The sequence below is a fragment of the Capra hircus genome, chromosome 22, assembly GCF_001704415.2.
Source record: "Capra hircus breed San Clemente chromosome 22, ASM170441v1, whole genome shotgun sequence".
In the NCBI taxonomy this organism is placed as follows: domain Eukaryota; kingdom Metazoa; phylum Chordata; class Mammalia; order Artiodactyla; family Bovidae; genus Capra; species Capra hircus.
The window spans coordinates 57107878-57135735 of NC_030829.1; the positions used below are offsets into that span (position 1 = coordinate 57107878).

At 47.8% G+C, this 27858-nt stretch overlaps 1 pseudogene; it reads left to right on the plus strand.

The window, feature by feature from the left end:
* Positions 232–27858, plus strand: LOC108638592 (annotated as a pseudogene).

The window sequence follows — 27858 nt, forward strand, 5'->3', positions numbered from 1 at the left end:
TGAGGTTTGAGGCGAGAATAAGCCTCAAACAAGCCTTTTAAGGCTCAAAGGCAGTTCAATCAGCAGTCAGTCTCCCGTTCCCATGTCCAAGTCATAATCCCAGGCGGCCAGCCTGCAACGCGCTCCTCCGACCACCAGGGGGCTCTGCAGAGGCCTGGCGTCCCCACTCGCGGGAGGGCGCCTGCTCTTGCTCTTCCGCCTTCGGAGCACGTGTGCGCGCGCGGGGGCGTGGCCCGCGTGGCCTTCTGAGCGGCAGGACGTCGCCTACTCGGTTGTGTCCCGGTTGCCTCCCGCCTGACTGACTGATTTCGTGTCTGACAGACTTCGTGTCTGACTGACCTGCCGCCCCGAGTCCTTGCGAGCCCCCCTCACCTCGTCCCCCGGCCCCAGCCTTCTTCCGTCCGGGCGAGTCCCCGGCTTTCCTCTCGCACCCCGAGCGGGTTCCCGGTCCCGCCCGCTGTCCTCGGGGGGGCCCTGGGTGACCCCGGCCCCATGGCTCTGCAGGCGCTGCAGAGCTCGGGGGTGGCCTTCCGCAAGATCCTGTCTCACTTCCCCGAGGAGCTGAGCCTGGCTTTCGCCTACGGCTCGGGGGTGTACCGCCAGGCGGGGCCCAGCTCAGACCAGAAGGTGAGCCCGGGAGGTCCCTTTGCCTTCGGTCCCTCCCGAGCCCTGGAGCTGCCGGGCCGCTCTGCGCATCCCCCAAGTCCTGATACAAACCCTACGAAAGGGCTCTTAGCAGGGCGGCAGCGTGAGCTGCGCTTCGAAGGACACGTGGGAGTCCGCTTGGATCCAAGAGCAGGAGATGCAGTTATGTGGAGGGAAGAGCTGGTGCTGGGGCAAGACGAAAAAAAAAAAAAGTGGCCAAGTCCTCGTTCAGTGTTCTCGAGTTTACTGGAAAGCTTAAACAAACAAACAAAAAAACTGATAATCTGGGTTCCAGTTGCAGAGATTCAGATTTAATTAGTCTGGGATGAGCCCGGGCTTTAGGAATTTAAAAAACTTCCCAGTCCCAGGTGATTCTGTCTCGCAGCCAAGCTTGAGGGTTATGTCTCTGGCTGTAGAAGAAAATACAAACTGGTTCTCCTGACTTTGGGAAGCTGATGGACGGACGGTAGAGTTAGGGCATTTGCAGTGACTGTGACAAATAGCAAGGGCTTCCCTGGTCGCTCAGCTGGTAAAGAATCTGTCTGCAATGCAGGAGACCCCGGTTTGATTCCTGGCTCTCGGAGATCCCCTGGAAAAGGGATAGGCTTCCCCCTCCGGTATTCTTGGGCTTCCCTGGTGGCTCAGACAGTAAAGAAATGGCCTGCAATGCCAGAGTCTTTGGTTCAGTCTCTGGGTTGGGATCCCTTGGAGAAGGGAACAGGTACCCAGTCCAGTATCCTGGCCTGGGGAGTTCCATGGACAGGGGAGCCTGACAGGCAGGAGTCCATGGCAGGTCACAAAGACTGACACAACTGAGCAACTTTGCTCTTGCACTAACTAAATCTGAAACCTGTATGCAAGTCAAGAGGCAACAGTCAGAATCAAACATGTAACAACTGATTCAAAATTGGGAAAGGAGTACGTCTAGGCTGTATATTGTCACCCTGCTTATTTAGCTTATGTGCAGAGTACATCATGTGAAATGCCAGGCCAGATGAAGCACAAGCTGGAATCAAGATTGCCGGGAGTAATATCAGTAACCTCAGATATGCAGATGACACCACCCTTATGGCAGAAGGCAAAGAGGAACTAAAGAGCCTCTTGATGAAGGTGAAAGAGGAGGGTGAAAAGCTGGCTTAAAACTCAGCATTCAAAAAAGGAAGATCATAGTATTCAGTCCCATCACTTCATGGCAAATTGATGGAGAAACAATAGAAAGAGGGACAGGCTTTATTTTCTTGGGTTCCAAAATCTCTGCAGATGATGACTGCAGCCATGAAATTAAAAGACACTTGCTCCTTGGAAGAAAAGCTATGACCAGCCTAGACAGTATATTAAAAAGCACAGACATTACTTTGCCAACAAAGGTCTGTCTAGTCAAAGCTGTGGTTTTTCCAGTAGTCATATGGATGTGAGAGTTGGACTACAAAGAAAGCTGAGCACCGAAGAATTGATGCTTTTGAAGTGTGGTGTTGGAGAATACTCTTGAGAGTCCCTTGGACTGCAAGGAGATCCAACCAGTCAATCCTAAAGAAAATCAATCCTGAATATTCATTGGAAGGACTGATACTGAAGCTGAAGCTCCAATACTTTGGCCATCTGATGTGAAGAACTGACTCATTGGAAAAGACCCTGATGCTGGGAAAGACTGAAGGCGGGAGGAGAAGGGGGCGACAGCGGATGAGATGGTTGGATGGCATCACTGACTCGATGGACATGAGTTTGAGCAAGCTCCAGGAGTTGGTGATGGGCAGGGAAACCTGGCGTGCTGCAGTCCATGGGGTTGCAAGGAGTTGGACTTGACTGAGTGAGTGAACTGATTCAACTAACAGGGAGAGTTAGTGGGTAAGCAGTATATTTGCTCCTACCCAGGACATTTACCAGGTCTCTTTAGGGCAAGACATTGTTACTCTTCAGAATTGGCTGAGCATAACAGCAGTGAGGGTACAATTTTCCTTGTGATTGCAGATTTTTTTTTTCTGCAAATGGGGGAACACAAGTTTGCTTCCAAGGTGGAGTCAAAATTTAAGACATCAAAGATGGCAGACATATATTTTCTGTTTAGTGAGGCTTTTGAATGACTTTGACAAGGCTTTTGAGCTCTTGCTGAATTAAGGTAAAGGAGCAAGAGTCTAGATAGAGATGTTTTCCGTACATGCAGCTCATGTTCTGGACTGGTTTTGTTTTTGTTTTTTAATTAAGGAAATGGTCATGTGCTGTCTGCACTAGGGCCTCTTGGCTTTGGACACCTGGCTGTAATCTTTCAGTTAATCTTTGCCTGTTCACTTCCTGGTGAGGCCCTCTCCGTGCCTTGAATTTGCTATTTACCACCTATACTAGTATTTAAGTAATGTGCTTATTTTGTATTTTATTGTGCTCTGTTGCTCAGTCTTTTCCAGCTCTTTGCAACTCCATGGACTGTAGCTCAGCTGGCTTCTCTGGTCATGGAATTCTCCAGGCAAGAATGCTGGAGTGGATGGCCATTTCTTCCTCCAGGGGATCTTCCTGACCTAGAGATTAAACCCTCATTTATGAGTCTCCTGCATTGGCAGGCAGATTCTTTACTACTGAGCCACCTGGGAAGCCCCCTAATTTAAGGAGTACATGGAATAACAGACTGGTTACGAATAGGAAAAGGAGTACATCAAAGCTGTATATTGTCACCCTGCTTATTTAACTTCTATGCAGAGTACATCATGAGAAACACTGGGCTGGAAGAAGCACAAGCTGGAATCAAGATTGCCGGGAGAACTATCAATAACCTCATATATGCAGATAACACCACCCTTATGGCAGAAAGTGAAGAGGAACTAAAAAGGCTCTTGATAAAAGTGAAAGAGGAGAGTGAAAAAGTTGGCTTAAAGCTCAACATTCAGAAAACTAAGATCATGGCATCTGGTCCCATCACTTCATGGGAAATAGATGGGGAAACAGTGGAAACAGTGTCAGACTTTATTTTTTGGGGGCTCCAAAATCACTGCAGATGGTGATTGCAGCCATGAAATTAAAAGACACATACTCCTTGGAAGGAAAGTTATGACCAACCTAGACAGTGTATTCAAAAGCAGAGACATTACTTTGGCAATAAAGGTCCGTCTAGTCAAGGCTATGGTTTTTCCAGTAGTCGTGTGTGGATGTGAGAGTTGGACTGTGAAGAAAGCTGAGCGCCGAAGAATTGATACTTTTGAAGTGTGGTGTTGGAGAATACTCTTGAGAGTCCCTTGGACTGCAAGGAGGTCCAACCAGTCCATCCTAAAGGAGATCAGTCCTGGGTGTTCATTGGAAGGACTGATGCTGAGCCTGAAATGCCAATACTTTGGCTACCTCATGCGAAGAGATGACTCATTGGAAAAGACCCTGATGCTGGGAGAGATTAGGGGCAGGAGAAGAAGGGGATGAGAGAATGAGATGGCTGGATGGCATCACCGACTCAATGCACATGAGTTTGGGTGAACTCTGGGAGTTGGTGATGGACAGGGAGGCCTGGCGTGCTGCAGTTCATGGGGTTGCAAAGAGTCGGACACGAGTGAGTGACTGAACTGAACTGAACTGTTCTTTAAATTGACAACATGAGAAATGATACATTTGGGGCACACAGGAAATTATAGATTATAATGGGTTATTTTTTTCCAACATACATTAACATGAAAAATTTTAAAAACATGTCCATTCAGATTCTTAACTATCACCACTATTTTGTAGGAAACTCAGAGCATCCTGATTCTATATTCATCTCTTCATTTTCCTGTGAAGATTTTCCTTTGAGCAGACCTGGAATTCCCTCCAAGAAAAGGTCTTTCCTTTTCCCTCACCCTCGTTCCCTGCAAGTTCACAAGTAGATTCCAGCACCTGCGTCTGTCCCAGATGAGTCCCTGCCTCGGTGCCCTGGTTACTGGCAGGCAGCCCCGTGTTGGTGGTGCACCGTTTGTCTGCCCTCCCTTTCTGCTGCGGGAGCATTTCTTACCGTGGCCGCCAGTCTCCCTCTTTGGTCCATCTCCCACCACTCTATACCTGCATCCCATCCAGCCCTACTGACCTAGACGCAGCACCCAGAACATGCCCAGCTCTCGTCTCCTCCACAGAGTGTTTTCATCTAACAGGACTCCCCCGACCCCCTTCCTCAGGGCTTGCCTAGCACTTCACCAAATCTGCTTAACTGTTGTGCATTCTTGAAGACTCAGACTTACCAGAGTCTTGAAGAGTGTCGTCTTATAGGAAGATTCCTCCTTCCTCTGTGACCCCATTCTGAGTGAAATTCCCCTAGCAAGTCCTTTCGCTAATAATCTGTCTTTTCCCCCCAGTTGACCTGGAGCTCTTTACATCTGTCTCAGGACCCATCAGAGCTCGTCATAGATGATCAGGGAGAGGTTGGCTCATGGGTGAAGTTAAAATAAATTATTTCCCTTTGCATAATGCTCTATAGAGCTTGTCCACATGGTGTTATCTGATCTGAAAGAAAAGTGGAGCACATTTAACTAGATTTAGATGGAAGACAGTGTAGCAAAGTTGTCTAGCCCAGAATTTGGAGCCAGACTGTGTCTGTCATTCATTAACCATGTGTCCTTGGGCAGGGAGCTTACTCTGCACCATGGTTTCCTTTCTTGTAGACATGGGATAATAATGGTATCTACCTTGTAGGATTGTTTTGAGAATAAAAAAAAGTTACTGTATGTATAATACAGAAAGTATTTAAAAGAGGGCTGGAACATTACTTCAGTCAGCATTACTGTTACATGAGTTGACAAAAATGAAGCTCAACCTGGTTCCAGAGGTTTGCTAAAGTTTCTGACCCCGAATCTGCTGTTAATCACAGCAACGTGGAGTCTTAGAGCTTTCAACTCTGTCTCGCTGTCTTTCTAGGAGTTAAAACTAAAAATCCTCTTTTCTTCACCTCCTAGAATCTCATGTTGAACTTTGTGTTCACAGTTGAGACCCTGTCGCATGGCATTCAAAGAACCTGAAGAAAAATTGGAACCATTACTCTTAAAGTATTGGGCTGGTAAAGAATCTGCCTGCAATGCAGGAGACCCCAGTTCTATTCCTGGGTCGGGAAGATCCCCTGGAGAAGGGATAGGCTACCCACTTCAGTACTCTTGGGCTTCCCTTGTGGCTCAGATGGTTAAGAATCCTCCTGCAGTGCGGGAGACCTGGGTTCAGAAGATCCCCTGGACAAGGGAAAGGCTACTTATGCCAGTATTCTGGCCTGAAGAATTCCATGGACTGTATAGTCCATGGGGTCACAAAGAGTCAGACACGACTGAGCGACTAAAAAAAAAAAGAGTATTGGGACCAAGGATTCTCACTGCTGTCCAGAATAATCACTGCACCAGTGATTATGTGTGACGGGAAGGTGAGTGACTTCAGGCCTCTGTCTTCACTTCGGTGGCTATTAACCTTTATTCTTAGAATCCCAGCTAAATATGTGTGTTCTTACCGTCAGGAACTGCTCACACTTTTGCCCGATGAAGGTGATGAATGTGACTGTGTTTTATTTGTTGCCTTTGGCCAGATGTTTTTTGGCTGGGAAAAATAGGGGGCGGCAGAGGATGAGATGGATAGACTGCATTACCGACTCGATGGACATGAGTTTGACTCTGGAGTCAAATTTCAGGAGACAGTAAAGGACAGGGAAGCCTGATGTGCTGCAGTCCATGGGGTCACAGAGTCGGACACGGCTTAGAGACTGAACCACAGCAAGTGTCTCTTGGTCTCAAGTTGCAGTGTGCCTCAGGAGCCCCCGGAGCACCTGTCAGGCATGCAGATGGTGGGTCGCACCCCCGGAGTTCCTGAATCAGTGGGTCTGGGACAGGGTGTGAGGGTTTGCCTGTTGCACACGTTGAGAGGTGATTGTCCTGTAACACTGTGCTGTGTGTGGCGGAATGATTGATCTTACTGTGGGCTGATAACCAGTGAGTCTAGTTAACACCCATCACCAGACATAGTTGGTTTTCTTTTTCTGGTGATGAGAACTTTTAAGGTTTACTCTCTCAGCAGCAAGGATTTGCATTTCTTTATTTCTTTATTTGTTTTTAATTGGAGGATAATTGCTTTACACTGATGTGTTGGTTTCTGCCATACATCAGCATGAATTAGCCGTGGGTATACATACGTCCCCTCCATCTTGAACATACTGCCCACCCCATCCCACCCCTCTGAGCTGTTGCCGAGCATCAGGTGAGCTCCCTGTGTTAACAGCCACTCCCCGTTAGCTATCTCTTGTACACATGATGGTGTATATTTCAGTGCTTCTCTCTCAGTTTTCCCCACCTTCTCCTGCCCCCTGGATTTGCATTTCTAACAAGCTTTCAAATGATGCTGATGCTGCCCGTCTAGAGCACACTTTGACAACCACTGGTTTGGTCAGTGGGAGGGATGGGCAGACCCACTGTGGATCAGGGTGGAAATTAATCTTATTTATACGGAGAGGCATACACTCCCAGGGAGAAGCTGGAAGTGAAGAGGGGATCGTAGGTAGTTGGAAGCCTGTGGTGCCCAGTGGGAGGAACCCCTCGGTGCCACCAGTTGGGCGGAATTTGATGACAGATGTTGGAGGGCAGATGAGCACCCCGGATCCCAGCGGAGGGTTGTCTGACTGTGGGGACCCTGCCCAGTAGTCATTCCGATGAGGAGTCCAGGCTCTAAGAGGACGGCCAGGAACCCGGCATGACCCCCGTGTGAGAGGACCAGTGGGAGCTAAGTCGGGCCTCCTAGAGTCAGCCAGGCAGAGGGTGACTGCTGTGCCCGCACTGCACCAGGCCCCCGAGAGCTCAGGGCCGTCACCCTTCCCTGGGCAGACGAGTCACCTGAGGATCTGTGACGCTGATGCTGCTAGGCAGGAGGCTGGAGTACCGACTTGAATAGGATTTTGCAGGCGTATCTGAGCAAGGCAGGGATGAGCGCTGTGGTTGGTGATGTCTGCATCGCCTTTGCGCCAGGCGTTTGCTTTTCTGGTTGCTGTCCGCTCCTTCCTCCCAGCTGTTAGGCTCCTGCAGCAAGAAGGGCTCTGCAGTGTGGTGGCCGGAGTTGGGGGAAGGCGGTCATTCAGCCCAGCCCTGCACGTCAACGCTAGTCATGGAGCTCGGAGCTCTATGCTTTCTCCATTATTAATGTTATACTGAGCCGACCTCTAATTAGTAGTTTCAAACAGTGTTACAGGCTCCAGTAATCAAATATTTGGGTGTAACTGTATGCCAAAGGGACTGTACTTTTTAACTGAAATTCTTTAGCTACTTTTTAGATATTTGCAGCCTGCGAAGGCTGCTTGGATACTGAAGTTCAGTGAAGTGAGTCTGAAGATATCTGTTGAAGCAAATGGGGTTTTGTAACCGGGAGCAACTGCATTCAGGCTTTGTGCAAATTACTACTGAAGTGAGCTTGACCATAGTTGCATGTGTTCAGAGCCGATAAAGAGGTTTTATGTTTGCATGTTGCACTGTAATTAGAGGCGTTTGAAATAGTCAGCCGTGAAAAAGAAATTCACCATGTGAAGGATGTCAGTGAAAACTTTGAGGAAAATTTCTCATTCTCTGTGATGAAACAACACTGGAGCCCAGACTGAAATTCAAGGACCTGGTTTGGCTCTGCTCCGCCGGGTGCCACCTCGGGCACATGGTTTATTCTCTCTGAGCGTCAGGTTTCTTATCTCTCACATGAGGAGCGTGAACTGTGCCACGTGTCTGTCAGGACCAGTGTTTTTCTTGATATTTCCAGTCCATTGAGGACCAAGACCAGACAGCCTATAAGAGCCATTCTGCCTCTGACACCACAAGTGCCAGAGTTAAAACTGTGGTCCTCGCACCATGAATACCGTAGGCAACAGACGGTCTTGGAAACTGCTGTTGCTGCTGCGGCTAAGTCGCTTCAGTCGTGTCCGACTCTGTGTGACCCCATAGACGGCAGCCCACCAGGCTCCCCCATCCCTGGGATTCTCCAGGCAAGAACACTGGAGTGGGTTGCCATTTCCTTCTCCAGTCTTAGAAACTAATTGTGAAAGATTTTGCGGAGATGTGTGTTTTTACAAGGTAGGTGGTTTTTGAGCGGCTTTGGAAATCAAGCTTCTGCCCTGGTTGGAAATTCAGTTCTTTATATTTTGCACTTGCACGAGGGTCCATATGGCACTTTGCTCTTTTTCATGCACATTTCTTCTCTTTTCCAGCTTATCAAATATGGAGTTATTAGCACCAGTGTTTTGATCAAAGATCTCCTCAACTGGAATAACTTAGACATTGCTGGTCGACTCTGAAAACCAGTGAGTGAGTGTTTTGTTAGGGATGGCTCTCCTGTCTGGACCATGCTCCTGGGCTGCTCCCTGCTTTGACTTTCTGCAGATGTTTGCGGTAATTCCAGACTCAGCCAAGTGCTCCAAGGCTTAATTCAGGGCCATTAAGTCCTTATAATTATGAGGGAGGAGGCAATATGGAATTAAGTAGCTTATGTACCATATGAAGAGCTTTGTATGTTATAAATATTCCATTAAAAAAAAATAAGGACAAAAGGTAAAAGGTAGAATTCAGGTTTTACAGTTCAGTTCAGTTGCTCAGTCATGTCTGACTCCTTGTGACCCCATGGACTGCAGCACAGCAGACTTCCCTGTCCGTCACCAACTCTTGGAGCTTGCTCAGACTCATGTCCATCAAGTCAGTAATGCCATCCAACCATCTCATCTTCTGTCCTCCCCTTCTCCTCCTACCTTCAGTCTTTCTTCAGTCAGGTTCTTAAGCCTAATTTATGAAATAGTTAAGTCTTCTAATATTATTATTCACAATTAATTTAAAAAAAACAGAGAAGAAACTATACTTTGGGATGTACATCATTCCAGTCTTTCCTTGCTATCTAATACAATTTTGATTTGGAGTTTGTCATACTGTTTGTGTTTTTTATGTATAGTCTGAATTTTGCCAGAAATGATCTGTGTTTGATAAATAAAAGGCAGTCTAAACCCTACTTTCTGGAACACAAGGAGAGATTGGTTACAACACTAAATGGTTCAGAGACGGCGGCTGCGTTTCAGATACATGAGTGTCCTCAGGAGGGATTTCTAGACCCACTGCTTGCTTAGAAAGTCAGTCAGAAGCAGCATGATGGTCCACAATCGCCTTGAGAGTGCACACTGCCACAGTTGCTACAAAGAGCAACGTGGCAGTTCTGGATCTAAGCTCGTGCCTTAGAGCAGTGTGCTCACATGCGGCCCCTGGAGCAGCATCAGCGTCACCTGGGAACCTGGCAGAAATGTACCCCGGCCTGCCGAGTCAGAGTCTCTGGGGATGGGCCTAATAATGGGTGTTCGAACAAGCCCTGCAGGAGACTCTGATCTCATAAAGGTGAGAAGCCACAGCTCAGAGAAGCGCGAGCTCTGTGCACCAGGAGACACGTAGGGAAGCTCCCTTCAGCTGCGGGTTCAGCTGCGGGCTCTCACTGAATCTTCCCAGCAACCTCGTAAGCCTGGTTCAGTTATTAACCCCATTTTACTGGTAAAGAATAGTACCCATAGTCACAGAGGCAGTGAGAGGCAGAGACAGGGCTTGAGCACAAGCTGTTGACTGCAGTGCAGCCTTTACACCCAGTCAGACACACTGGAGCAGTTTGCGTCCTGATGGGCGGGGAACGTCAAAGACAGAAGTTTCTTCTAGCTAGCTTTCTTTCCTTTTTCCTTAGTCAGGTTCAAATCAGTTCAAAATAGAGCATGGCCTGCTCAGGTTAGATAAGAACAGGGATGAGTTCTCAATAAAGAAGTAAAATGCCTTTGTCCACCATAAAATTAAGTGAAGAACAATGAAATTAAAAAATAAAATTCTCAACTTCCCAAAGGTCATTTATTCTATTTTGTACTGACTTCTTTTTCAAAACTCATGTGGTTTCCTCATTTAGAAAAATATTTTGTTTTCTTTCCTATGTCCTGAGTTCTCTGATTTGGGCTTAAAACAGGAGACTCCAGAATTAGATTAGTGACTATTTCATGTCAACTGGCCTAACACTGCAGTATCTTCGGGGCTGAGGGTTTTGGACAGCTTCGTTGCATGTAGTAACACCCAGGTTGGGCAGTGCCCCACTTCAGGAAGTCTTCTTCTGAACGTCCTGCTTTTCCAGGTGAAGATCGTGGCGATGAATGAGGATGTGGCCCTCCGCTCGGCCCTGGATCAAAACCTGAAGAGTGCTGTGACTGCGGCTTTCCTCATGCTCCCTGAAAGCTTTTCTGAAGAAGACCTGTTTATAGAGATCGCCGGGCTCTCCTACTCAGGTTAGAGGGTTTCATGCTGCACTTCCTGCCGGGGAGATTTGTTGCTGGAAGACCGAGCGACCCGACCCCCCGCCCCTCGCTGGCAACAGAGGCTCTGGTCCCAGCACCTCTGTGAAGGCCTCTGCAGGAGCCCTGCGATCTGCCTCCTTGCCCCCAGGGTCTCTTCCTTTTCACATCTCTACATGGGCTAACCCTCTGTTGTTGTTATTGTTAATTTTTATTTTGAAACACTTTCAGAGTACAGGTAAGTTTCAGTAATCATCCAGAAAGCCATGCCCTTTCCCCAGAAACGACTCACAACACTTGTTTTATCATCCTCTCTGTATCAGTGATGTTCAGAAGTTGACAGCAGAACCCCTTGGAGGGCCTGTCAGACAGACAAGACAGCCAATTTGGGAGGTCTGGAGTGGGGCCCCAAAGTCTGTATTTCTCTCCTGTTCCTGGTGATGCGGATGCTCCTCCAGGGACCCCACTTTGAGAACCACTGCTCCCTCTCTGCACGTAATATGCCGCATGATGCGTGTTCCTCTGAGCTGTCAGGGAGTCGGGCACACGTGCCGCATCCCGTTCAGGCCCATTACTTCCGTGTGTGTTTCCTAAGAACAGGGCATCCTCTCGCAGAACCACAGTGCAGGCGCCAAATAGCAACGGTGCGTCACTTCTATCAAACTGACGAGCTTCATTTCTAATGTTGTCGGTTGTCCCAATAGTGCCCTTTCTAATATTTTACCCTCAAGTACATGATCCCGTCAGGGATCGCACAATGTATTTAGATGCCATCTCTTTGATCTTTTAATTTGTAATGTTTCTTCAGCCTCCCTTTGTCTCGTATGACGCTCACATATTTGCAGTCTGCAGACCAGTGATGTTGGTGCCCTGAGGATAAGCAGTGTTTTCTCCCGTCTAAGCAAACTGGGGAGACATTTGAAGGTGAGGTCAGTATCCTATTTCTTACCAAACTTTCCCTCCGAGGGTGACTTTCCACTGATGATTCTTGCTGGAAACAGTCTTTACTATGATGGGTGCAAAGTGGTGACTTGACCATTCCACCTTTCCTCATATTAAGGAAACCTTTCTCCCTCGTTCTCCATTCATCTATTTATTTATCTAAATATTAACTTCCTTCCCCCTTAAGCCAGCTGTGCTCCTCAGAGGTATCGGGGAGGGGGAGGCCGAGAGGGCAGAGCCTGGCCCCTCACTGTAGCCTTGGCCCCAGGAGCCCCCAGCGATCTGTTTAACGTGTTAAGGATTTGTGTATAACTCCATCTTCAGAAAAGTAGTTTGTCTCTTAAGTGGTAGTTTGAAAACCACTATCTTAAATATTCTCTTTACCCACTTTTAAGTATGAATCGAAGAAGTCTATGCTGAAAACACTGCAGAGGCAGCTGACTCATTCTCTGAATCCCTGTACAGAGAAGATTTCATGGAGACACCGTGCTCACAGAGATGCGAAAGGTCTCGCTCTTCAGTCTTGTTCCCAAAATGTGTGTGTGTGACCACAGCTGTCATGCAGCACGGGTGAGAAGGCAGGTGAGATAGCCTTGGTCTCGGTTGCTTCCAGCATCTCACGGCAGCCTCTCTGCCTGTCAGCAAAGGCCAAGGGCCAGCATGGTGGGGCTGCGTCCAGGAGGAACATGTGGGGAGGGGGCCTCTGTCTGGGCGCCTCCCTGACCCCGCTCCCCTGTGAGGAGATGTAGACCTGAACCTTCGGTCGACTCTGTGGGAGAAGATGCAGAGTCGTCCTCTGCTCTGAGCACGTCATCAGCATCGGCTTAGTGTCAGGCGGACTGCAGACTGCTGCTGCTCAGTCGCTCAGGCGTGGCCAACCCTTTGCGACCCCATGGACCGCAGCACGCCAGGCTCCCCTGTCCTTCACCATCTCCCAGAGCTTGCTCAGACTCATGCCCATTGAGTCAGTGATGCCATCCAACCATCTCATCCTCTGTCGCCCCCTTCCCCTCCTGCCCTCAGTCTTTCCCAGCAACAGGGTCTTTTCCAGTGAGTCGCTCTTTGCATCAGGTGCTCAAAGTATTGGAGCTTCATCTTCAGCATCAGTTCTTCCAGTGAATATTCAGGGTTGATTTCCTTTAGGATGGACTGGTTGGATCTCCTTGCAGTCTAAGGGACTCTCAAGCATCTTCTGCAACACCACAGTTCAAAAGCATCAATTCTTCAGTGCTCAGCCTTCTTTATGGTCCAATTCTCTCATCCATACATGACTACTGGAAAAACCATAGCCTTGACTAGATGGACCTTTGTCAACAAAGTGATGTCTCTGCTTTTTACACTGTCTAGGTTTGTCATAGCTTTCCTTCCAAGGAGCAAGCTCTTTTAATGTCATGACTCTAGGAGTTCTCTATAAATTCCAAACATTGACTGAAGACATTTATTTACAGAGTTTAAGTAAGCATTCAAGCTGCTGTCAATCTTGAGCTGACTTTTGTTCCACCGCCTGAAAGGACCATGTCGTATGCTCCTGGTTTCTCCAGTTGTTCAGTAAACACTTGCTGATTGATAGCAGAATCATCCTCTGTTCTGCTTCTTCTAGAATATTCATTAACAGCTGCTGTATAGCGATGCTGTTCCATCATCCGTAGGTCGGTACGTGGGTGGGTGGGTAGATGCGTAGGTAGGTGGATGGAGCACTTACCCCTTTATTCCATCACGGATCCTCATAGTGCCACCGTGTCTGCTCAGCAGACGTGCGTGCGTCCTGTGTCTCCCTGTGCCACACACTGCACTAGGCCGGGTGTGTGCTCGCACGCGAGATACGAGTGCAACTCCTCGGGGAGGTCCTGTTCTTCTAGGGAGAGACTGACAGTAAAGGAGCAGCAGGCAGTTTCCGACAGCGGTGAGTGCCGCGGGGAGAGGGAACACTGCAGGCTGAGGGCGAGGCTGTTTCTCAGTGGGTGGTTCAGGAAGGCCCTCCGAGGCAGGGGACAGTGTCTACGAGCCGGCCCAGGGATGTTGGGGAAGAGCCGACCGACAAGTGGGTTGCTCCCCAGAGCCAGGTCTCACACCCTGCTGTGTCTGACCCCAGCCCCTCAGCCTCTGGTTGCTTCCATTTCTCATCTCGCCTCCTTGTTTCCTTTCTATTTGTCATTGCTTAGATAGCATATTCAAAAGCAGAGACATTACTTTGCCGACTAAGGTCCGTCTAGTCAAGGCTATGGTTTTTCCAGTGGTCATGTATGGATGTAAGAGTTGGACTGTGAAGAAGGCTGAGCGCCAAAGAATTGATGCTTTTGAACTGTGGTGTTGGAGAAGACTCTTGAGAGTCCCTTGGACTGCAAGGAGATCCAACCAGTCCATTCTGAACGAGATCAGTCCTAGGATTTCTTTAGAAGGAATGATGCTAAAGCTGAAACTCCAGTACTTTAGCCACCTCATGTGAAGAGTTGACTCATTGGAAAAGACTCTGATGCTGGGAGGGATTGGGGGCAGGAGAAGAAGAGGATGACAGAGGATGAGATGGCTGGATGGCATCACTGACTCGATGGACATGAGTCTGAGTGAACTCTGGGAGTTGGTGATGGACAGGGAGGCCTGGTGTGCTGCGATTCATGGGGTCACAAAGAGACACGACTGAGCGACTGAACTGAACTGAACTGAACTGAACCAGCCTTGGGTCTGAGACTTTGGCCAAGTAGCCCACATTACTCATTTCAAAGAGGTTGGCTTCTTTTTCCTACAACACTTAGAACACAGTGCTTTGCAAATCCTCCCCAGTTCAGTTCAGTTCAGTCACTCAGTCATGTCCAATTCTTTGCAACCCCATGGGCTGGAGCACACTAGGCCTCCTTGTCCATCACCAACTCCTGGAGCTTACTCAAACTCATGTCCATCGAGTGGGTGATACCATCCAACCATATCATCCTCTGTCGTCCCCTTCTCCTCCCACCTTCAATCTTTCCCAGCATCAGAGTCTTCTCTAGTGAGTCAGTTCTTCGCATAAGGTGGTCAAAGTATTGAAGTTTCAGCTTCAGCATCAGTCCTTCCAATGAATATTCAGGACTGATTTCCTTTAGGAATGACTGCTTTGATCTTCCTCAAATCCTCCCCAGAGGGGACTGATTCCCACTCTGTGTAGTCCCTACCTTGTGAGTGAGACCTTTTCCAAAAAGTATTCAGTAAGTAAATTGTTTAGATTGGGAATATATTTCCCTATTGAAACAGCATGATATATGATGGTTGTTGGTAAGCCAGAAACAGTGTCATTAATGGTTAACCAGCCTGTGATATGATGGGACTAGACTGGGATGGTGCAGGTGGGGAAGGATCTAGGCCCTGCAGGCAGGTGTCTTCTGTAGATGTGAGACTTGCCCCAGGTGATGTGTTGAAAACCAGCTTTTCTACCTGCTTTTCGTGGGCTTCTGAAAACCCAGTGTCCTTGCATTGATCAGATTCTAATCCCTTCGGGAAACTGCCCAAACCTCCTAAGCCCTCAGACTATTCCAGACTTCAAATTACCCACAAATCTCATTTTTATTTATAACTTGGACATTTATTTTCCACTTATTTCTAGTTGAGAGAGCTGATATGTTGTCCATAGCGTGAAAAGTTCCGTTTCTTCCTGGTAGAGTCTGGGGGACACGGAGAAAACAGTTGTCTCCGTGTCACTGGACAAGTCCCTGCCAGTAATTGCTGGTGGAGGCAAGATCCGTCAGTATTACTAGCAGTAATAATAATAGTCCCTGTGTTCTGTGTAGTATTTGAGGATCACTTTAACCACCCCAGGGTCATTATTCATGGCATTATCATTATAAGTGATGGTGAGAAAGGAGTGGGTGGGAGATGGGAGCCTGCAGAACTGGGGAGGAGAAAGCCCTCTAATCCTTCAGTTATTCTTAGAAGTCAGCATTTAAGTAAACAGAAAAGGAAACCAAATGAACTTTTAAAGGGCCACCCTTCACACTCTTGTGAAAGGACAAACTAATGACTAGTTTTAGGTGATGATCCCTGGTTTAACATTTATCAAGTGAATCAGCGTCCCATACCTTATAAAGAATTAAGGATGCGATGTCTGCTCTAAGGAGCTTCACATTATAACAAACATATGTAGTCATAGTGAGTCCATGGCAGACTTCAAAACAGCCCAGGTGGAAAAGGCAGGGGTGTGTAAGTGCGTGTCCCATTCAGGGAGGGAGGAGCAGATGGATGTGACGGAGGCCCATGCTGGTGGCAGGAGAAAGTCACATTCTGTGTCGTATGTCAGGAATGACTTGATCTAATAACTCATTTCATCCTCACACACAACCCTTTGATAGGGTGCTATATTATCGCACCATTTAACAGATGAGAAAACCAAGGCCCAGATCTGTCTCAGGTCAGTTATCTCATAGATTAGTCGGTGCTAGAGCTGGAATTTTGGTCCACGCTCTTTTTTTGACTTTTTATTTTGTGTTGGTATATAGCTGATTAACATGCTGCAATAGTTTCAGGTGAACAGCAGAGCAACTCAACGATATACATGTTTCCATCCTCCCCCAAACTCCCCTCCCACCCAGGCGGTCCCATAACATTGACAGAGTTCCATGTTAGCCCTCATTCTTAACCACTGAAATTCACTGCCTCTCTGGTGTTTTGGAGAAGAGGTTAGACCCGGGCAGGGTGTTGAAGACAAAGTGAGCAGATGGGAATTTGACAACTAAGAGCCACAGAGGTTTTCTGGCATTGCAGGTAGGGCCAGGATTTGTGGTTGTGGAAAGATAATTTTGCCAGCAGTGTGCAGGAGGGAGAAAGACTGAGAATGAGAATGTTTTTTCCCTCAGCACCTAATCACGAGAGTTCCCTCTGCTGGACGCCCTTCTAAGCTCTGGGGGTAAGGCAGGCACGGTCCCGGCCCTCGAGCGGCTTTCTCTGCAGTTGAAAAGCCAGACGGCAGACACGGGGCAGCACAGAACAGGGGAGGGGGCAGGCGTCACTTTGGTGCAACCAGAGACAGCCTCTCCTGAGATGGGACCTGAGCACCAGCGTCTGAGCATCCATGAGGAGAGCCCTGGGAGAGCTGACCAGGCAGAGGGGCCTGCAGGGAGGACGGTTGGGACCGGGCCGGTGTTGGGTCGCCTCCAGAAACCCCCCCGCCCTGTGGTGCATGGCAGGCCGCTCCGCATGTGTGGGTAGATGGACAGAGCGCAGCCAGTCTGGACGGCGATGAGCGCTCAGGCAGGGCCTCAGGACCACAACAGCCTCACATGAAAACAGCTGCTCAGCTGGGTGTTCCGTTTAGTCGCTAAGTCGTGTACAGCTCTTCTGCGAGACCATGGACTGTAGCCCACCAGGCTCCTCTGTCCATGGGATTTCCCAGGCAAGAATACCGGAGCGGGTTCCATTTCCTTCTCCAGGGGATCTTCCTGACCCAGGGATGGAACCCACGTATGCATTGGCAGGTGGATTCTTTACCACTGAGCCACCCAGGAAGCCCATTCTATTTAGTACTTTGCTTTTTTTAATCATTATATCACTTCATGGAAGGCAGCATTAGTGCAGAGTTTATAAGCTGGGGCTCTGCAGTCAGATTCCGGGGTTCACCTCAGCTTTAACCTTAATTAACCTTCTGTCTTGGGGCAGGTTTCTTATCTCCCTGTGACTCAGTTTCTTTCTCTCTAAAGGAGTTTTTATACGGATGAAATTAAATCATACATGTAAATTAAATCACATGTGCCTGGCACATCGTAAATGCTCAGTAAGTGTTGTCCTGCATTATTCTAGATCCATGTTTGCTTGTGTTAACATAGGGCTTCCCTGGTGGCTCAGACGGTAAAGAATCTGCCTGCGTGTGGGAGACCTGGGTTTGATCCCTGTTTTGGGAAGATCCCCTGGAGGAGGGCATGGCAGCCCACTCCAGTGTTCTTGCCTGGAGAATCCCCATGGGCAGAGGAGCCTGTCAGGCTACAGTCCTTGGGGTCACAAGGAGTCAGACACGACTGAGCGACTAACACACACACAACACAGCCACTTGCTGTAGACAGAAAGGCGAGGCTGCAGTCAGACCTGAGTTTGAACACTAGCCTCGTGGAGGTGCTGGAACCTTTCCGAGCCCGTTTTCTCCTTTGTAAAGGGGAAGTAACTATTTCATAAAAAGATTTTCCATGAGATAATATGTATAAAAGCCCCAGCATCACAGCTCACTGATGGTTGGCACTCAGAAAATGACCCCTTTCCTCATTTATCACTGTTCCTGTGTGTCGTTGCTGGCTGCAGAGGTCTGCCTCAGGCCGAGACACCCTGATCCCCCAGTGCTTCAGTGGCTGGTGGACACTCAGGCTGCTCTCATCTGCCGTTGTCTTACTGATGACATGACTGTGGCTCACGTCTGCCAAATCTGTTTGGTAGGGAAGAGAGCAAAGGGGGACACTAACTTCCTTGGACACGTTCGCCAAACTGGGATTATGTCGTCTGATATACTGACCACTAAACTGCTTGCATGTTCACAGTTAGCAGAGGACTTAAGTCAGGTAGAGGCACTTGGTCCTTCACCGTCCTTGAGGAACGAAAAACCCCTTCAACTGCTGACGTGTGCAAGAGAGAGAATGGTTTCTTTCGTTGCCAAACTGTCTGAATGCAGGCTCAGCTACTTCTAGGAACAAGACAAAGCAGTGAGGAGGTGTGAGCTGAGTGATTCTTAGAGAAAAAAAATTAGGAATGAGTGCCAGCCCTCTACATGCGAGTGGACATCCCCATTTCTGGATCCTGGTGAAAGCCAGTAGAGAGACGTTTCCTCTGGGGCCAGAGCGCCTGCGATTTCTTCCATGACAGTCACACCTCCGTGCCCTCGCCAGCAGTGTGCCTGGGTGACGTGCATGTTGGGAGTGACTCTCGCAGTCATTTGGAAACAGATTTCTGCAGGCTTGGCAAGCCTGAGCGCTTGCTGAAGCTTCGCTCGGAACGCTTCTTTACTCGGTCACTAGCTGGTTTCTGAGCATGCCGTGCTCCTGAATGGGTTTCAATCAGCAACCGAGTCTAACGTCTCTGGGTTTCTTACTGTGTGGCTGGTAGTGTTCTAAGTGCTTTACACGTGTTAACTCATCTAATCCTGGAAACTCATGAACCCGCTGTACTGCCGCTCCATATTGCACTGTGTTTGAAGATCCCGAAGGCCAGAGCAGGAGTGAGCTCGTGCTGGGCCCTGCAGCTTCTAGTCCAGCGTGCGGATGAACACAGGCACTCTGGTCCAGGATCCTCGCTCCTCCCCTTCCCTGTCCTGCAGAGTGTGCCCTGCCTGGCTCACACCGGGGACTGTGGTAGGCACTATAGGGCCTCTTGGGTCCCCTCCCCATTCCTGGCCATCTCCCTCTGCTTGTGTTTCCTTCTTTACACTTTCCACCTTCTGAGGTACTGTTTATTTGTTGGGTTTCTTGTCTCTGGTCTTTGTTCCACCGCTAGGATGCAGAAGGCCGACCTATTTTCTTGCGTTGTTCACTCTCCTTCAGCGATTATAGTGGTACCTGACAGATACTAGGCGCTCAGTAAACACTTAGGGAATGGGTGGATGGATGGATGGTTGTGGTACTGGTTCCTTCCTGAATCAGTATTGTAAACCTGATGCTTCCTACACCTCTCTATTTTGTGTTCTCTAAAGTGTGCAAGAGAAAAATTTACATATGATTCAAATGTATAGCACCAGTGCATCAGCTATTTGTTCTTACCTCATTCTCTTCCATGTGTGAGTTAGTTTAGTGATGATATAGTTTCTGCAGCCATGGAGACATTTTTGAGGATGTATTCTGAATGGTGTGTTAGGCTACCTCCTAGAAATACTGCCTTAGTCATCTTTGTTGAAATAATAATTATTTTTTCCACATGCAGAAGAATGAAGTTGGACCCCTAACACACCCTACGCAAAATTAACTCAGAATAGATCATGGATGTGGTAAAGAATCCCCCTGCCAGTGCAGGAGATGCAAGAGACGGGTTCAATCCTGGGTCGGGAAGGCCCCCTGGAGCAGGAGATGGCACCACACTCCAGTACTCTTGCCTGGAAAATTCCATGGGCACAGTAGCCTGGCGGGCTATAGCCTCTGGGGCTGCAAAGAGTCAGACATGACTGCGTGACTGAGCACACACACACAGATCATGGATGTAAGAGCTAAAACCGTGAGACTTTTAGAAGAGTCAGTTTGAGTTATACAGTGTTTTCTTAAATATATACCAAAAGCAACAAAAGAAGAAATAGATCAATGGGACCATATAAAAATTAAACTTCTGTGCTGCAAAAAAAAATTGTCAAGAAAGTGAAAAGGCAGCCAATGAAATGGAAAGAAATACTTGCAAATCATTTATCTGATAAGTAACTAGTATCTGGAATATATGAAGAATTCTTAGAACACTGTAAAAAGACAAATAGCCCAATATAGAAATGGGCAAAGGATTTGCATAGACTTTTTTTTTTTCAAAGAAAGTGTACAGATAGCAAATAAGCACATGATAAGGTGCTCAGCACCATTTGTCATTAGACCCCAATTCACTCGCAAAGCCTATAATCAAAATATAGATGAGAACAGGTGTTGATGAAGCTGCGGAGAAACCGACCTGCATACGTTGGTGAAGGAATGTGAATAATGTAGCCACTTTGGAAAAAACAGTTTGGCAGTTCCTCAAAATATTAAAGCAACTGTGTGACCCAACAATTCTACTCCCGGGTATCTACCCAAGAGAAATGAAAATATATATCCACACAAAAACTCATACACAGCTGTTTATAGCAGTGTTACTGATTAAAAAAAAAAAAATGGCCCCAAAAGTAAAAACAACCCAAATGCCTGCTAACTGAGAGATAGATATATAACTGCGGTACATATACCCAATGGAATATCACTTAGCCACAAACAAGAATAAGTACTGATAGGTGCTCCAACATGGTGAACTTGAAAAGATGCTGATCATAAGAGACCCCGTATTGTGCAGTTCCACTGGTGGCTCAGAGGTTAAAGCGTCTGCCTCCAATGCGGGAGACTGGGGTGTGATCCCTGGGTCGGGAAGATTCCCTGAAGAACGAAATGGCAACCCACCTTAGTATTCTTGCCTGGAGAATCCCATGGTCGGAGGAGCCTGGTAGGCTACAGTCCACGAGGTCACAAAGAGTTGGACATGACTGAGCGACTTCACTTTTCACTCATACAAAGTGTCCAGAACAGGAAAATCTGTAGAGAAAAAAAGTGGATTAGTCTCTGCCTGGGGCTGAGGACGAAAGCAGGGAGGGCAAGTGACTGCTGACGGTAGAGGGTTTCTTTTAGGGAGGGTGAAATGGTCTAAAGTTAGATGGTTGCTTAACCCTGTAAATATGCTTAAAAAACAATTATGTGCTTTACATAAGAATTATATGGTATGTGAATTATATCTCAAAAAAACCCGCCCCAGTTTAAAATGAAAATTACGTTGCATACATTTATCAGCTTCCAGTTTGAGCTCCTGTTCCTGACCACTTCCACGTCAGGAGTCCCGGGCAGTAACCTGCTCTGAAATGCCGTTTTCATGTCAGTGGCTGCTTGAGGCAGAGTCTGTATCTTTGTATGCCCTGAGTCCAACCCAGCTCCTGGCACTTAGAAGCCACCCAGCTATTTATTGAACTGAGATGACAGGAGTATGACAGGTCGTCTAAGAGGGAAAGTTAGCCTGCCAGTGTCATGGAAACCCAGGGCTTCCTGCACCCTCTGCCCTGCCCCTCCCATATACACATCATGACAGCAGTAATGTCTGCCTCACTGTGGACAGAGCATCCTCTGATACCTTAATCACTGAAACCTAAAGGCAGTCTTATGAGGTTAGTGTGACTGTTGCAGAGAAGGAAGCTGATTGAGAAAGGTTGAGTAACTCACCCCCAGCCACCCAGGGACATGGCTGACCTGAGAGCAGGGCCTTTCCACTCATACCCTTATGTTCCTAATAAGGTCCCTGACTGTGGAGGATGTGCTGGAATCACAGAGCAGGTCAGCTCCAAATGGACTACAAGCCTCTGAATTTGTCTTACTTCAGGTCAAGGAGAGATTACCCTTTTGTCTAGCCATTGCATTAGACAGGCTGTTCTCTGGCTTGGGCAGTTAAGAGTTAAACTCCCATAAAATACAAGTCAGCAGTCAGTTTTCCCTCAATCCCTGTGTTTTCTTGTGAGCATATCTGCGGAGGTAAGAAAAATTGATTCTTAGGATTAGATAGTGGTTCATGCAGTGCCCAAAATATTATTCATTTTGTTCTGAAGCAGCGGGTGATAAGCCCATTTGCTTCCTGTTCCCCATGGCTGAGCTGGTTCAGCTGCACAGCAGTTGGAGAAATCTAATTCAGCAGACATTTATGGATCTGCCTTCATGTACCAGGCAGCGGGTGAGGAGCCGGGGTCACAGGGACAAATGTGCTTTGCTCCTTGTTTGCAGAAAGTCCGTAATATTTCCCAGCTCCTTTCATCGTGACCGGCAGTTGTTGTTTGGGGAGGGTTTGGATCATTTGCCTTTACAGTTTGGTGAAATATACTCCCTCTCTCAGAAAGTTACCGTCTAAAATGTAAGAGCTTTTGTTTGTTAAATGTACAGGAGGTGAGGAGGTGGCATAAATATTTAGAACTCGACAGTGGTGCAGACTGATCCTTCAGTTCTGAGCCAGCTGTGTGAGACTCAGAGTTTGATGACATTTCATCCCTTCAGGGAGAAGTAGCAAACATTTATAGGCTCTGCATGAAAGCATGAGGGTATATACACAATTGAAAGTCAACCCAACTGCCTCTCCATTCACATTTGCTGGGACAGCATGTCTGTGCATCCGTGAACTTACTTCAGAACGCTAGAGGTAGTGAGCCAGCATTATAGAAGTGAGGGAAAGGGGGGAAATTACAGGGGTGAATTACAGAGGGAAGTGAAGTTAGCACCTGAAATGTTGCTGCCCTGATCCTGAGAGGTGGCCAGGCATTAGGCAGCTTGACGCGTCTTGACATCATCCGTGAGATTGAGGATAATCAGCACCTTCCTTGTCAGGCTTGGCAGCCTTAAACGAGACAGCAGATGCGGAGCACGTGCCTTTGAAGAGCCCGCAGTAAATGTGTCTCTTATTAGAGCAAACATTATGATTATACAGTGGAAGTGAGAAATAGATTTAAGGGCCTAGATCTGATGGATAGAGTGCCTGATGAACTATGGAATGAGGTTCGTGATATTGCACAGGAGACAGGGATCAAGACCATCCCCATGGAAAAGAAAGGCTGTCTGGGGAGGTCTTACAAATAGCTGAGAAAAGAAGAGAAGCGAAAAGCAAAGGAGAAAAGGAAAGATATACGCATCTGAATGCAGAGTTCCAAAGAATAGCAAGAAGAGATAAGAAAGCCTTCTTCAGTGATCAGTGCAAAGAAATCGAGGAAAACAACAGAATGGGAAAGACTAGAGATCTCTTCAAGAAAATTAGAGATACCAAGGGAACATTTCATGCAAAGATGGGCTCAATAAAGGACAGAAATGGCATGGACCTAACAGAAGCAGAAATTAAGAAGAGGTGGCAAGAATACACAGAAGAACTATACAAAAAAGATCTTCGTGACCCAGATAGTCATGATGATGTGATCACTAATCTAGAGCCAGACATCTTGGAATGTGAAGTCAAGTGGGCCTTAGAAAGCATCACTAAGAACAAAGCTAGTGGAGGTGATGGAATTCCAGTTGAGCTATTTCAAATCCTGAAAGATGATGCTGTGAAAGCGCTGCACTCAATATGCCAGCAAATTTGGAAAACTCAGCAGTGGCCACAGGACTGGAAAAGGTCAGTTTTCACTCCAATCCCAAAGAAAGGCAATGCCAAAGAATGCTCAAACTACCGCACAATTGTACTCATCTCACATGCTAGTAAAGTAATGCTCAAAATTCTCCAAGCCAGGCTTCAGCAATTCGCGAACTGTGAACTTCCTGATGTTCAAGCTGGTTTTAGAAAAGGCAGAGGAACCAGAGATCAAATTGCCAACATCTGCTGGATCATGGAAAAAGCAAGAGAGTTCCAGAATAACATCTATTTCTGCTTTATTGACTATGCCAAAGCCTTTGACTGTGTGGATCACAATAAACTGTGTAAGATTCTGAGAGAGATGGGAATACCAGACCACCTAACCTGCCTCTTGAGAAATCTGTATGCAGGTCAGGAAGCAACAGCTAGAACTGGACATGGAACAACAGACTGGTTCCAAATAGGAAAAGGAGTACGTCAAGGCTGTATATTGTCACCCTGCTTATTTAACTTCTGTGCAGAGTACATCATGAGAAACGCTGGACTGGAAGAAACACAAGCTGGAATCAAGATTGCCTGGAGAAATATCAATAACATCAGAAATGCAGATGACACCACCCTTATGGCAGAAAGTGAAGAGGAGCTAAAAAGCCTCTTGATGAAAGTGAAAGAGGAGAGTGAAAAAGTTGGCTTAAAGCTCAACATTCAGAAAACGAAGATCAGGGCATCCGGTCCCATCACTTCATGAGAAATAGATGGGGAAACGGTGGAAACAGTGTCAGACTTTATTTTGGGGGGCTCCAAAATCACTGCAGATGGTGACTGCAGCCATGAAATTAAAAGACGCTTACTCCTTGGAAGAAAAGTTATGACCAACCTAGATAGTATATTCAAAAGCAGAGACATTACTTTGCCAACTAAGGTCCGTCTAGTCAAGGCTATGGTTTTTGCAGTAGTCATGTATGGATGTGAGAGTTGGACTGTGAAGAAGGGTGAGCGCCTAAGAATTGATGCTTTTGAACTGTGGTGTTGGAGAAGACTCTTGAGCGTCCCTCGGACGGCAAGGAGATCCAGCCAGTCCATTCTGAAGGAGATCAGCCCTGGGATTTCTTTGGAAGGAATGATGCTAAAGCTGAAACTCCAGTACTTTGGCCATCTCATGCGAAGAGTTGACTCATTGGAAAAGACTCTGATGCTGGGAGGGATTGGGGGCAGGAGGAGAAGGGGACGACCGATGATGAGATGGCTGGATGGCATCACGGACTCTATGGACGTGAATCTGAGTGAACTCCAGGAGATGGTGATGGACAGGGAGGCCTGGTGTGCTGCGATTCATGGGGTCGCAAAGAGTCGGTCACGTCTGAGCGACTGAACTGAACTGAACCATTTAAAAATAGTCCTTCTTGTGTATATATATATATATATATTTTTTTTTTTTTTTTTTTTTTCCAAAGCTGTTTCCTTCTGGTACTTCTGTGTCCTGGTCTCTCAGCTGCACATTATTCTGCGCTCATTTTCCATCTCAGTGTGTGGCTCCTGTAACTCTTAGTGGGCACGCCCCAGTCTGTGGTCGGTGTGGGCGCACCGTTCCCCTGCTGAGGGACATTTGGTTGCTGCCAGGATTTCAGTGTTGTAAATCGTGCTTCAGTGAACAGTCGTGTGTGTGGAGGGTGTTCACTGGGTTCCTCGGAGACCTCAGGCCTGTTTCGTCGTCCTGGTGTCCCTGTCCCTTCCTGCCATGTGGGGAGGCGGCAGTGCCCACCTGAGGGGACGGCCGTGTGGGCAGATGAGGTTGGACAGTGACCCAGATCCTCAGCGAGCTTCACCTCCTGGCCTCTGGGTCTGGGGCTTGGGGCTCATTCTCCAGAGATGAGGCTTCATCAGTCACTCAAAATCACCTCCATCGAGTTGGTGATGTCAGCCAGCCATCTCATCCTGTGTCATCCCCTTCTCCTCCCACCTTCAATCTTTCCCAGCATCAGGGTCTTTTCAAATGAGTCAGTTCTTCACATCAGGTGGCCAAATTATTGGAGTTTCAGCTTCAGCATCAGTCCTTCCAAAGAATATTCAGGACTGATTTCCTTTAGGATGGACTGGTTGGATCTCCTTGCTGCCCAAGGGACTCTCAAGAATCTTCTCCAACATCACGGTTCAAAAGCATCAATTCTTTGGCACTCAGCTTTCTTTATAGTCCAGCTCTCACATCCATACATGACTACTGGAAAAACCATAGCTTTGACTAGGCTTTGGTGTAGTCAATAAAGCAGAAGTAGATGTTTTTCTGGAACTCTTGCTTTTTCGATGATCCAACAGGTGTTGGCAATTTGATCTCTGGTTCCTCTGCCTTTTCTAAATCCAGCTTGAACATCTGGAAGTTCACGGTTCACGTACTGTTGAAGCCTGGCTTGGAGAATTTTGAGCATTACTTTACTAGCATGTGAGATGAGTACAATTGTGCGGTAGTTTGAGCATTCTTTGGCATTGCCTTTCTTTGGGATTGGAATGAAAACTGACCCTTTCCAGTCCTGTGGCCACTGCTGAGCTTTCAAATTTGCTGGCATATTGAGTGCAGCACTTTCACAGCATCATCTTTTAGGATTTGAAATAGCTCAACTGGAATTCCATCAGCTCCATTAGCTTTGTTCATAGTGATGCTTCCTAAGGCCCACTGGACATCGCACTCCGGTCTGGCTAGATGTCTGGCTCTAGGCGAGTGATCACGCCCTCCTCTAGGTCTAGGTATATTGTTGCAAATGGCAGCATTTCATCCTTCGTTTATGGCTGCTATTCCTTTCTGTATGTGTGTATGTACCCCATCTTTGTCCATTCATCTGTCAGCGGGCGCTTAGGCTGTTTACCTGTCTTGGCAAACGGGAACAGTGCTGCAGTGAGCACAGTCATGCAGATGTCTTCTCAGATCGGCTGCCTGACTGATAGTGTGGCATCAGGGTGCTGCTGGTTGTTCTCCCAGTCTTGGAGGAGTGGCATGTCGAAGCTTCCCTGTGGGCCCAGCAGCGCGCCCCCTCGCTCACCAGGACTCCCTGCTCTGGGGTGCCCCCTGTATGGGCCTCATGGGCCCTCCTGTTGGGGCGGGTCTGTCTTCTGGGCATGCACGTAGGCTGGGCTGCTCCCTGACCCAGGAGCTGCCGGCCCTGCCTGTGCGGTGCTGTGCTGACATGCCAGTGGTCGGGGCTTGTCCAAGGGTGACTGGCTGTAGGGCCTGCGGTGGTTCCAGCCCGCTGGATAGCAGGCTGGTGCTGACGGGCTGGACGGAGGACGCCAAGACGGCCCTGGCCAGGTGTGGAGTAGTCGTGGGTGGAATGAGCTTCTTGGGAGGGTAGCCATCAGCGTTTCTGTCCCCAGGAGGAGGCCTCGTTGCCTCTTGCTTCTCTAGATCAGCAGTTCACCACCTGCAACTTTTAAAAGTTATGTCAGCTTTAAAGTTTATCCTAAATGTAAACTTCGCCCTTATCAAATGTAATAAGGTTATTCATATTCGCAGAGCACCTAAAAAGCCCTCATACAAACACAGCAGGCAGGGCCAAGCTGAGTGAGCAGCACTAAGGACGAGATACACACAACCCCCGTCTCTAATTGGTCACAGGCAGAGTTTTGTTAACAAGATGAAAGTTTATAAATAGAGAAGCTTCTGCATTGGAAAAACAAGTGCATATTAACTCTCAGGGTGACTGCCTTCTTTACTGTGGTATATTTTAACTGGCTAAAGGGCTTTGTCATGATGGTGTGATCACTCAACCTAGAGCCAGACACCCTGGAATGTGAAGTCAAGTGGGCCTTAGAAAGCATCACGACGAACAAAGCTAGTGGAGGCGATGGAATTCCAGTTGAGCTATTTCAAATCCTGAAAGATGATGCTGTGAAAGTGCTGCATTTAATCTGGGCTGCTGTGTTCGCGTCTTGAAGGTGAAAAAGCCAGTGTTTCGAGTGAGAGACCCTGCCAGGCTGACCTGGTGCAGTGTCCGCTGGGGGGCTGCGGTTCACAGGTCACTTGGGGGCCCGCAGTCCACAGGGCAGACTCTTGAGTTGCGTGCAAAACTGGTTTTGTGCTTGTTTTAACCAGGTGACTTTCGGATGGTGGTTGGAGAGGATAAGGCAAAAGTGTTGAATATCGTGAAGCCCAACATGGCCCACTTCCGGGAGCTGTACGGCAGCATTCTGCAGGAGAGCCCCCAGGTGGTGTATAAGGCCCAGCAGGGCAGCCTGGAGGTGAGCGGTTGGTGGGACATCACGGGTCCGTCCTGAGGCAGGAGCCTGTTTAG